The 12,551-nt window shown below is 43.3% G+C and overlaps 1 pseudogene; it reads right to left on the minus strand.

Annotated features, from left to right (window-relative positions):
• Positions 1-11,095: 11,095 nt before the first annotated feature.
• LOC122750202 lies at positions 11,096-12,212 on the minus strand (annotated as a pseudogene).
• Positions 12,213-12,551: the final 339 nt, after the last annotated feature.

Consider the following 12,551-nt stretch of genomic DNA (forward strand, 5'->3'; position numbering starts at 1 on the left):
ATCTGAGTGAATTCAGAACACTCTTGATTCCAATATCTAAAATCCCCAATACTCATATCAATACCTTGCTGCTTACTTCTACATTTCTGTAAAATATATACCCTTCCATGGCAAGAGAAGCAGAGTCTTGAACTATGTTGATTGTCATTCTTATTCAGCTTAAGTTTTTCTTCTTTAACCCCTCTATATTGTCTGTCGGGCTTTTCACCATACAAATGCTTTATAAGATTACTAATTAAAGACAAAGGCAGGTTAGCAAAATTATGAACAAAACGAGCATATCTGGAATTTAAAGAGTTTTCTAAGATTGTCTCAAAAGCACAGCCAGGCCGGGGAAGGGCTGAGCCTGAAGCTGCAAATGTAGTTAGAGAAAGCTGAGCATGCCCATCAGATCTCTGGACTTCCCAGGCAGGGGAAGCAATGGGCTTGGCCATGGGAGGAGTAGAGGGTGGGGTCTGGAGAGGAGGGGAGGGACCAGCACAATTTGAATCAGACTTGATTTTGAACTCAGGCCTGGATTCCTCTTCCCCCACTTTGCCTCCAGGTGCTAGGGGATTAAAAGCTTCTAGAGGGTGGGTCATTGCCTCCAGGCATGCAAAATTAGAGCAACAATTAGTGTTAGAACTGGGAAAAACTGTAGGAATCTCTTCAGGTTTCTCTGAAAAAGCATGGTTGGGAGAGGGAGAGATATTTCCTTGTGTGAGTAAGTTGCTGGCTCTTTTAACAAAAATAAAAAGAAAAATAGAAAATCCACAAAAACAAAGCATTAACATGATCTTATCTCCCATTTGTCTGGTTAAACAGACTAAAATCAAAAATAGGGTAATTAGGGAGTTTAAAAGGTCCATTTGAAAAAATTTAAAGGGAAAATCACAGCCAGTGCACCAGTACTTAGCAGTTTAAAGGGTAGGGGAAATTTCTTACCCAACCAGAAGATCAGAAGTAAGGTTCAGCTTTCCTCTTCGTGGTCAGCCATCTGTTAAGGGCTAAAATTCTAGCTAGTCTGTCTAAAATATCTAATGAGTGGTCGCCAATCAATTACAAGCTTTAGCAAGAGTTAGACTTTTAAGCATTTATTAAGGAGAATAAGAATTTGGTAAAGAGAGAGAGAAAAAGGCCTAGATTCCTATCTGTTAAAGGGAGAGCACATTTCTAGCTCCCTTCTCCGCCAGAGTCCAGAGGAAAGAGCGCGTGACTGAGCGCCAGTCTCTTCCTTCCTCCTCCCACTCACCCGCGTCACTTCCTCCCACCAAAGAAAAGACTCCTGGTCTTGCCCTCAAAGACCTTCGCTTCATGGGTGAAACTCTTCTACAGTAAGTCTCCAGCAGGTGGCGTCATTCCAATCGTTACACATATGAAAAAATGCTCTAAATCTCTAATGATTAGAGAGATGCAAATTAAAACAACTCTGAGGTACCACCTGACACCTATCAGATTGGCTAAAATGACAAAAAAGGAAGATAATAAATGTTGGAGAGGCTGTGGGAAAATTGGAACACTAATGCATTGTTGGTGGAGCTGTGAGCTGATCCAACCATTCTGGAGAGCAATTTGGAATTATGCCCAAAGGGCGATAAAGCTGTGCATACCCTTTGACCCAGCAATCCCACTTTTAGGTCTTTTGCCCAAAGAAATCATGGAAGGGGGAAAGGGACCCACATGTACAAAAATATTTATAGCTGCTCTTTACGTGGTAGCAAGGAATTGGAAGTTGAGGGGGTGCCCATCAATTGGGGAATGGCTGGAAAAGTTGTGGTATATGAATACAATGGAATACTATCGTGCTGTAAGAAATGATGAGCAGGAAGAGTTCAGAGAAACCTGGAGGGTCTTACGTGAGCTGATGATGAGTGAGATGAGCAGAACCAGAAGAACATTGTACACAGTATCATCAACATTGAGTGTTGACCCACTGTGATGGACTATATTCTTCTCACCAATGCAATGGTACAGAAGAGTTCCAGGGAACTCATGATAGAAGAGGATCTCCAAATCCAAGAAAAAGAAAGAAAGAAAGAACTGTGGAGTATAGATGCTGATTGAACCATATTATTTCTTTTGTTTTGGGTGCTGTTGGTTTTTTTTTCTTTCTATTTTGAGGTTTTGCATCACTGCTCTGATTCTTTCTCTTGTAACAAGATTAATGCAGAAATAGGATTAATGTTATTATGTGTATATATATGTGTGTGTGTATATATATCTATATGTATATGCATAGAGATATATAGATATAACCTATATCAGATTACCTGCTGTCTAGGGGAGGGGGGGAGGGAGGGGTGGGAGGGAGAAAAATCTGAAATTGTAAAGCATGTATAAACAAAAGTTGAGAACTATCTTTACATGTAATGGAAAAAATAAAATACCTCATACATTTAAAAAAAAAAAAGAAGAAGATATCAGAAATTAAAGAAGATAAAGCTGAATCCCCTATTGCCTTTTTCACCCAGCTCAGAGAAGGCAGGAGAAAATATTCAGAGCTGGATCTCGATGGAAATACAGCACAAATCATTCTTAGGGTGAATTTTGAAACTAATTCTTGGATAGACATTAGTAAGAAATTGTAAAAAGAACAAAACTGGTCCACTAAAACTTTGGATGAATTGCTCCAGATGGCTCAGACAGTGTTTGTAAGGCGAATTGAGGCAGAGAGAAGAGAATACAGCCAAATGCTTCGTCAGCAATTACGACAGCAACAGGAGCAATCTAAAATTGTGCTCCAGATAGCCCAAGCTTCAACCTCACAGTTTAACAAGCTAGTCAGAGGGAACCCAAACAGAAATCGGGGAAAAGGATTCGTTCAGGAGCAGATCAGCAGAAAAATGGCTTGGACAATGGTCAGAGCCCTGATTACATGTTTCAGATGTGGGCGACCTGGACATTTGAAGAGGGAGTGTCCTGAGAGACAGCAGGTTTAATGGACACCAGGGCTTCCTGATCCCCCATAACAGAAATACCCAAACTGTATTGACAAAAGAAGAAGAAAGGGAAATTGATTTCCTAGTTTGAGTTAGAGACAGGACTGAGAGATTGTGGAAGGAGAGGTTGTAGAATTGTCAATTACTCAGAATTTGAATTGGGCCATTGGAATGTGGATTCGCTGCAGCCTCAGGTAAACAAAGGAAAAAGTGAATGTGACAAATTTGCTCTTAGAGAATACCCAAAATTTGTGATAGGTAGATTAAAGAAGAAAACCCCCTGGGTCTATCCTTAGAATATACAAATGGGGTCCTTTAGTGAAATATTGGCTAACCTGCCACTTTGCTAGTTTCAGATGGTTTAAGTATGTTGAGAAGGTAGGAGGAAGTTTGATTAAGTAAGGGGGAAAGAATGGTTAGGAAGGAGTTTGCTGGCTTACATGGTCTGCCCTGTCTGCATTGACAATGTGACCAGGGGTATGAGACTAAATAGTTGGGATTTTTGAGAGAGAAAGAAGGAAAATAGAAGGAAAGAAGGAAAGAGAAGAGAGAGAAAGAAAAAAGAAAGAAAAGAAAGCCCCAACTCCAGCCCCCCCCCCTCGCCCTGCATTTCCCCTTTTTCTGCTGTGGGGGAGGAGAGAGCAAACACCTAGTGTGTATCTGTTTTCAGATCTTCTTGTAGTGGAGTAACTTAAAAATCAGGATTTCTTTGTAAAATATTTGTAAAGTGGAAGTTTGTTATTGCAACTTTGAATCAGTTGGTTATTGAATTAATATTAGAACATCTAAATGACAAGTAAGCTATGAGAAAGATCTTGCTGTTTTGATGTGAATTTTTTGGTGCTAAGCAACAGTGAAATTGGTGCCTGAACTTGTCATGTATGACATGTTAATGAACGATAGTAACTTATGAGCTATCTTATATCACCTTAATGGGAAATCTGAAGTTTAACTCACGTTGTTAATTAATTGGAATCAGAACCTCTGTAGAAACACATGCAAACTGTCTGTCACTTTAAAGATGTTCTCATTGTTTAGGGGAATTCTGACACAGTATCTTATGTTTAACGTCTACACATACTTTACTATGTGCTATTGTGTGGACCATTGTGCAACCATTGCTTGTTGTTTTTTGTTTGTTTGTTTGTTTGTTTGTTTTGAGGTGACAAAGGCTTTACTTTCTTCTCATGAGAAGGAGGTACCCTAGTGTGCAGCCAGTGGGTGCCCAAAAAGGGGGCTCGCAGGCGCTGTTTTTTTTTTTATGTATGAGGTATTTTGTTTTTTCCGTTACATGTAAAGATAGTTCTCAACTTTTGTTTATACATGCTTTACAATTTCAGATTTTTCTCCCTCCCTCCCCTCCCTCCCCCCTCCCCTAGACAGCAGGTAATCTGATATAGGTTATATCTATATATCTCTATACATATACATATAGATATATATATACACACACATATATATACACATAATAACATTAATCCAATTTCTGTATTAATCCTGTTACAAGAGAAAGAATCAGAGCAGTGATGCAAAACCTCAAAATAGAAAAAAAAAAAAACCAACAGCACCGAAAACAAAAGAAATAATATGGTTCAATCAGCATCTATACTCCACAGTTCTTTCTTTCTTTCTTTTTCTTGGATTTGGAGATCCTCTTCTATCATGAGTTCCCTGGAACTCTTCTGTACCATTGCATTGGTGAGAAGAATATAGTCCATCACAGTGGGTCAACACTCAATGTTGATGATACTGTGTACAATGTTCTTCTGGTTCTGCTCATCTCACTCATCATCAGCTCACGTAAGACCCTCCAGGTTTCTCTGAACTCTTCCTGCTCATCATTTCTTACAGCACGATAGTATTCCATTGTATTCATATACCACAACTTTTCCAGCCATTCCCCAATTGATGGGCACCCCCTCAACTTCCAATTCCTTGCTACCACGTAAAGAGCAGCTATAAATATTTTTGTACATGTGGGTCCCTTTCCCCCTTCCATGATTTCTTTGGGCAAAAGACCTAAAAGTGGGATTGCTGGGTTAAAGGGTATGCACAGCTTTATCGCCCTTTGGGCATAATTCCAAATTGCTCTCCAGAATGGTTGGATCAGCTCACAGCTCCACCAACAATGCATTAGTGTTCCAATTTTCCCACAGCCTCTCCAACATTTATTATCTTCCTTTTTTGTCATTTTAGCCAATCTGATAGGTGTCAGGTGGTACCTCAGAGTTGTTTTAATTTGCATCTCTCTAATCATTAGAGATTTAGAGCATTTTTTCATATGGGAATAGATAGCTTTGGTTTCTTCATCAGAAAACTGCCTGTTCATATCCTTTGACCATTTCTCAATTGGGGAATGACTTGGATTCTTATAAATTTGATTTAATTCCCTATATATTTTAGAGATGAGGCCTTTATCAGAAGCACTGGCCTCAAAAATTGTTTCCCAGCTTTCTGCCTCCCTTCTAATTTTGGATGCATTGCTTCTGTTTGCACAAAATTTTTTTAATTTAATATAATCAAAATCATCCATTTTGCATTTTATAATATACTCTATCTCTTGTTTGGTCAAAAACTGTTTTCCTTTCCAAAGATCTGATAGGTACACTATTCCTTTCTCTCCTAATTTACCTATGTATGTCTAAATATACCTATTATGTCTAAATCATGTATCCATTTTGACCTTATTTTAGTATAAGGTGTAAGATGCAGCTCCTTACGTCTCGGTGGGACCTCCAATTGTGAGGGAAAAATTCATCCTCGTCTCAATAATTCTCAGGAACTCAGCAGCAAGGTGATAAAGGCTTTATTTTCTTTTCATGAGAAGGAGGCACCCTAGTGTGCAGCTAGTGGGTGCCCCCAACCATTGCTTGTTAATGAGCATCTCAAAGCAGATTCATTTCAGTAGTGCTAACCAATGGATGGAAAGAAAAACCTATTTAAGTACAAGTATAGTTAATACTTGTAATCTAGGATATGTGATCCTTGAGAAGTGAATTCACTTTCATTGCTGATTATTGGGACTTGCTATTTAAGAGTTTATAAGACTATTAATCATTATTGCTCTGAGTCTGACTCCAATTATGACTATCAAGGAGTGGTGAACCATATGATCCATGATACCAGCAACGCTATAGGGGTTTTTACACGTGGGAAAGGATAGGAGACCGACTGTTTGGCAAAGGCTGAGGTAGGTGTCTCCTGACTCGGTTTCCCCAAATATTACATTTGGAATGTCAACTTTCCCACCTGGCTGATGTTAAGTCTGGCATATTGCATTGGCTGTCTACAAAACTTCTACTGGGAGTTGGGAAGTACTGTTGCCCCAGAGCTTTGTTCTTTTTCTTTTATGGCAAGTACCTATAATCATGTCACTTCATGGGCATGAACACAATATTGTCTCTTCATCCCTAGATTAATACTGTAACATCTGGGTGAGGTGCAGGCTTGGGATTCAAGCTATTTGGCTTAGAACTTCTAGTCCCTTTCAGAATCTAAACAACTAGAATGTATAAGCATTTCTTCTTGTCATCTCTATGTTAAAAACTGAACTAGAAACATCTTAAGTCCGATACAAGAAAATAGAGGAGGGTAAACTATAGAATGTTTTGTTATACCTATGGAGAGGTCAACTATAAGTTTATTGTGTAATGTAGAAATAATATCTGTCTGTAGACCATGTCTTGTAATACAAACATGGTTTATTATGGACAACTTATTTGCCATGCACTGTTTTGAAATTAATTGGTTAAATGTCATCCTAAGTCTTTTATTAGAATTAAAGTTAACTTGGTAACTTGCATGTAAGTTCGATTATGGTCATCTTCTTACAAAGGTATTTTGTAACCTAAGTTCTATGTGAGGATTAGATCTTAAACAATTGAGTGAAAACTTTTGGAGAAATGAAGTGAAATGGATATATGTGTAATTTGGAAAGATTTAAGGGTTCTGCCTTCTCTGGCGTTTTGAAAACATTTAGGTTATATGGCTTGCATGTAGCAACGTAGTGGTAACCCTTTGATCTATTGTTAATAATGTCTGTCAGATACAGAACTAGGTAAAGGCTCGAACAGCATGGGACATTTGTGACACCTCTCACCGGATGAAAGACATTTGTGAACAATTTTTCTGCTCCTGATGCAGGATCCTGGGGTTCCTGGATTCACTCTTTTAGTTTGCCCCTTTTCCCTATCGTCCTTTTTAATTTTTGGCCTTTGTCTCTTTAACCTCTTGCTAGTTTGTTTTATCTTGGCTCAAGGCTTTCCATTTTATGGTAGCAATTCCAGCCTATGTATCTCTTCACCATCTGGACCAGGTCTGCAAGAATTTCTGCTCCTTCTACTGCCAGCTCTACACACATACACAGCTGATGCAGTTACAGAAGAAATCTTTGCCCAGAGTTAGTGAGAAGATGGGGCTGATGGGCACCCCTCAGCCGCCTCCTGCCCATCCTAATGGTGGCTGCTTCTGCCATTGGTGAGCACTCACCTGAACATGCACTGGGGGAGGGCTCCAGACCAGCCATCCTCCATTCTCTGACTCCACTGTCCAGCCTCAGCTGCCTCCTGACTCCAGTCCTGCTGGCCCATTCTGTCTTTCTGGGGAAAGGTCCAGCCTAGCCCTCCCTCACTCCCCAGACAGAGCTGCCCAGCCCTTCCAAGGGGAGTTGGACAAGGCTGCTCAGGACCAGGAGGAAGAGATGCCAGGGGAGTGACCAGCACCTGGGGGAGAGGGGTAGGAGTGGAGGGAGTGGGTTGACCTCTGGCTCCCCTCCTGAAGGCTCTCAGCAGACACCCCTGTCCTTGCCCTTCTCCTGTCACCCTCTACTCCCCTGCAGCTGATCCCCAGGCTCCTCTGAGGGGTCCCTCCTTCACAGAACCTCTGGGTTCTCCATCCTCCTCCCCCACTCCTTCTCCCAGGGAAATGAGGGGGTTCGATTACATTTGCAGTGAGCGATAACATTTATAGAGCACCTGCTGTATGCGTTACAACTATGATCTCATTGGGCAGGAGACAGGCGCTGCTGTTATCAACATTTACAGAGGAGGAAACTGAGGCAATCAGGGGTGATGTCACTGAGCCAGGGTCACACAGCTAGGAAATATTGGAGACTACTTTTGAACTCAGGTCTTCCTGACTCCAGAAGAACTTCGGGGCTTCTCCCGTTCCCCCTGTAACAGTGAAGAAAGCTGGAGGGAGGGGCGTCTTTCGGGGAACCCGTGGGGGAGGGCAAGGTCTCCCTAACGAGCGGAGTCACCCCACGGGGCAGCCCTGACTCCTCTGCCCCATCCGGGGGCCCTTCTCACAAGCGCACGCGGAGAAACCTGGGGACCAGGGAGAAGCTCGCTTCAAAAGGGGGTTCAGGAGGGGTGGCCCCAGAGACGCGGGGCACGGGCCGCGCCTGTGCACTGACTCCCTCCAGCGCTATCTTCCTTCTCTCCAATCAACCAACCGGGTGCAGGAAGCAAGAGCTGAGGCAACAGCCTGGTCTCTGGGGAAGCTGCCCCGGCGCACCTGCAGACTCCCCGCACACCTCTGGCGAGGTGGGGGCCCAGGAGGAGGTGCCTGGATGGCGTGACGTCAAGGCGGAGGCGTCATGGGGCAGGGGCGCTTCTTCCTCAGTGCCTTTGTGGTTGGGGGCAGAGAGAAGGCTTGTGATGTCATTCTCCCCATGGCAGGAGAAAGGGGTGTGCTCCCCCCACCCCTTCTGGTCCCTGCTTTGGAGGGTAAGCTCCTGGAGGGTGTGGCCTCCCCTCACACAGTAGGCGCCTAATAAGTGCTCATTCATCTAAATTTCACCTTGTCACCTCCTTCTCCCAGACAGGGAAACTAAGGCAGAGGCTAACAGCTGACCTCTTAAAGGCACAGGATCCGTCCTCTGAAAGTCCCTTGGAAATCCTCCCACGAGTTTTCTTGGGGGAAGCAGGGGTGCTCCCCCAAGTGGTGTGGGATGGAATTTAGGGTCAAATTGCTCATCAGTCCTCCCAAAAGAATTATAAGACTCAGTGACACAGTTTCCCAAATTTTATTGCAATCGTGTGAGTGAACACAGGGAGAGAGTATCATGAAGGTGTCTCTGGAATAGGGAAAGAAAAGAGTTCTATTTATAGTGTGGATAAATTGATTATCAGTCTCATTATAATAATCTCCACTTGAGGGAGGTACAGGGGTGGGCTTATCCTAATTGGAGCTCCTCGAGGCTTGAGCCCACCCCAGAGGTGGGGGGCCTTTTCCTGTGGAGGTGTGTTTTAGGGGTTTACCAGTCATAAGGTGAATCTGGGGACAAATTTGATCTTTTCTGCACATGACCTGCCTCTTTCTGTACTTGTTAGGGATGCTGAGTAATGTGGGAAATGAGAACCTAGGCCCTGACTTGTATTAATGAAGACTCAAGTCTGGAGTTACCCATTAACGGGGTCTCAGTCCCTTTTAGAGCTCATACCTAAATTAGAGCTTGGGTCTCAGGTTTTTCTGTTAATCCCTTTTTTGCCTGCCATGGAGGAACCTGGAGACTCAGAACAGAATCCTGGGCCTGGACCAGGAAGAGCCATGGTCAAGTCTGGCTTCAGACACCACTAGCTGTGTGACCCTGGACCAGTCACTTCCCCTGATTGCCTCAGGTTCCTCCACAGTAAAAGAATGACAACAAGGAATGAACAGATGGACAGTGAAGAGAACGTGGTGCACAGAGACAGCTATATTGTTGGATGAACAACACTGGCTGACTCAACTGTTCTCAACAAGACAAGGAGGCAACAAAATCCCAGGGGACTATGGAGGAAACTGACTATACCCCTCCAAAGAAAGAACTGCTATGGATGCAACACACTGAAGCAGGCTCTTTCTCACTTTCTTTCATTTTGCTCCTCTGAACAATGATAAAGGTACTAATGTTTTCCATTATCCGAGGTGTAGAACCTACATCTGAATGCCTGTGGAATCACTGATGGGGGAGCACAGGGAGGGAAAGAAGGAGATAAAACAGAACTCAACACTATCAATAAAAATGTTTATTACCTATCCAATGAAAGTCAGAATCTTTTAGAGATTTCACAATTAGACGTTGTCCAGTTTTTACATATGCATCTCAGATACAGTCAAAACAAAATTAGAAGCTCTTCTTCCTTCTACTTGTTCTCCCTCTTCTTCTTCCAATCCTTTCTTCTTCTTCTTCTTCTCTCCATGTGATGATTATTATTTTTCTTGAGATCATTTCATTCCCTCTCCTGTTGGGGGAGATTCGACTTCAGAATTTCAGAGTCCTAGTTATGGGTTGAATTGCAACGCAAAGACGAACTCAAAGCAAAGCTGTCCGACTGACCTCCGCTGTCATAAGTGTTAAGAAAAGTGGACGTCCACTTAAGGCATCGGTAAAGGCGTGCAGAGGTTGTGCCAATATGGCCTTCTTTAAGACAGGGCTGAGACCATTGTGATACTGTCTGAGAAAAAGATTCCTAACCTAGTTTCATCATTCTTTGTATCATTTGCCTCATTATCCACCCCCATGCCATTAGGAGAAATGGAAGAATCTGCCTCACCTATCTGCCAAGAGATATCGAGGCCAAATCCCATACTCTGTTCATCCTATGGCATCTGAGATGATTACAAGAAGTTGCCACCAAAGAAGAGGGAAGAAAGTCTCTACATGGTAAGGGAGGATAAATCGTGGCCAAACTTCATGACAGTTGCAGGCAGAAGTGGTGCAGACCGGCAGGTGTGCCGAGTTAGGCTCAAAGTCAGCTCGGTGGGGTGTGTCCACTCCACCTGTCCTCCTGGGGAAGGAACTTAAATCACCAGAATAGTACCTGGGCCCTTGCCAAAGTCCTTCTCCCAGCCTTTCCCAGGACACTCTACCACGTGCTCATGGTCAGACTCAGGAAGATATCGATTCCTAGTCCCACAAGGACTGAAAGACGATGTTCCAATAATTAAAGTCTCACATGGATTTCGGGGTCGAAGATAATGATGATGACCAAAATGGTGAATTGGTTTCTTGACTCCGGATACAGCAACAACATACAATCCACAAGAATACCACGGCTATGTCATTATCACAGAAAAATAAAGGACAAATGGGAATTCTTTGTTTGCTTGGAGGGGAGAGGTGAGGTAGAAGAGGGCATGAGAAAAGGGTTATGGGGTGGGGGATACAGAAGGTATCTGTAGGTCTAGTCCATTTAGTTTTTATACTGAAAGGATTCTTCTCCTGTCTCATTGAGGAGACAGGTACAGACAAAGGCCTCTGTCACTGAGTAAGGGTCACAGTTGGCAGAGGGGTGGCGATCTTCAAAGTAGCTCTTCTTGTCCTGCCCAACCATCCTGGGAATTCAGATGCTGGTGTCATAGTTGGCTCTGCCAGCAGAGAACTCATTGATGTTGGAGGTCTCATGGAAACCAGTCAGGTGATGGGCATCATCCCGACCCCCTTTTGGGGTCTGAGGCTCAGATGTGATAATTGTGTTGCTTACTTAAGTCTCTCGACGGCTTCTTCAACAAACTTTAGACCATTCTCTTCTGGCCTGGCCTTGATGCTGAAGTCAGTAGGGCAGCCAGTTCCATTCTAGTTTCCATGGATTGGCTTGGGGTCAAATGTCCCAGTCATCCCAAAACCTTCACACACTTGAAGGAGGATGAAGTGACAATGCAGAGGTGACCCCCCATATTTCTATCCCTTCATATGGTCCTATCTGGAAAACCCACTGAGCAGGCATTACTTCAGCATCGGTCCCCCCTACCACTTTTGACTCCAGCATATATGCAAGTATTGTAAGGAGCTTCAGCTCTATCTCTTCCATAGGCTTGGTCAGCTCCCACATCACATTGAGAGGGACCCTGGGGCCCAGGGAAAACAAACCATTGGAAGGCCAATGAAAAGGGTGTCCATCTGTTCCCATGAGAGTATACTCTTGCTCCCTACCAAACCAGGGTTTCTGCTTGGTCACCATATCCATTATCCTTTTAAAGATATGCCTCAAAGTGGTCGTCTCTTCAGGCTTGCAATTATTCATGAAAACTTCACAAAGAAGCAGTCTGTTGGGGTCCCCTCTGAAGGGGTCTCAGAACAGATCAACAGAAATAAGGTCCATATCACTGTTAGAGCCTTCAGACTGAAAAGTGCTGGAGCCATCAAAATCCCATTCAGGTAGTTCATCAATGCTCTTCGGTTCACTGTCTAGGGTTCGAGTTCTACAGCGCTGTCCCTCACCGGTACAATCAATCCAAACGTACATGGTTCAGGTACATCTGCTTGATATTTTTTTTCAGGAGGTAGTTGGCTGAGGTGGCCATGTTGGAAGCTGTCCTGGGCCTTCAAGGGTGCAGAAACAAACTGTCAAAGTCGATGGTGTGGGAAGATCTTTCTGCAGGCTGGCAGGCAGGTGGGCAGGGTGGCAGCTCTAGCTGGTGGTGATGGAGGTGGCTGTGGTTGTAGCCAGGACAGCAACTTCCATTCTCAGCGACTTCCAGATCTTCATTGGAAAGAAAATTCAAAGAGTTATTTTCAACTTGATGAGTCAGCTATGGTCTCTGATAATTCAAATATTGAATATACAAATGAAAGTTCTTTAGCATCCTCTTGGGATGAAATAAAAATTTTCATCAGGATAAATATTCTAGAGAGGAGCCTACCCTGAA

This window comes from Dromiciops gliroides, chromosome 3, assembly GCF_019393635.1.
Source record: "Dromiciops gliroides isolate mDroGli1 chromosome 3, mDroGli1.pri, whole genome shotgun sequence".
NCBI classification, from domain to species: Eukaryota; Metazoa; Chordata; class Mammalia; order Microbiotheria; family Microbiotheriidae; genus Dromiciops; species Dromiciops gliroides.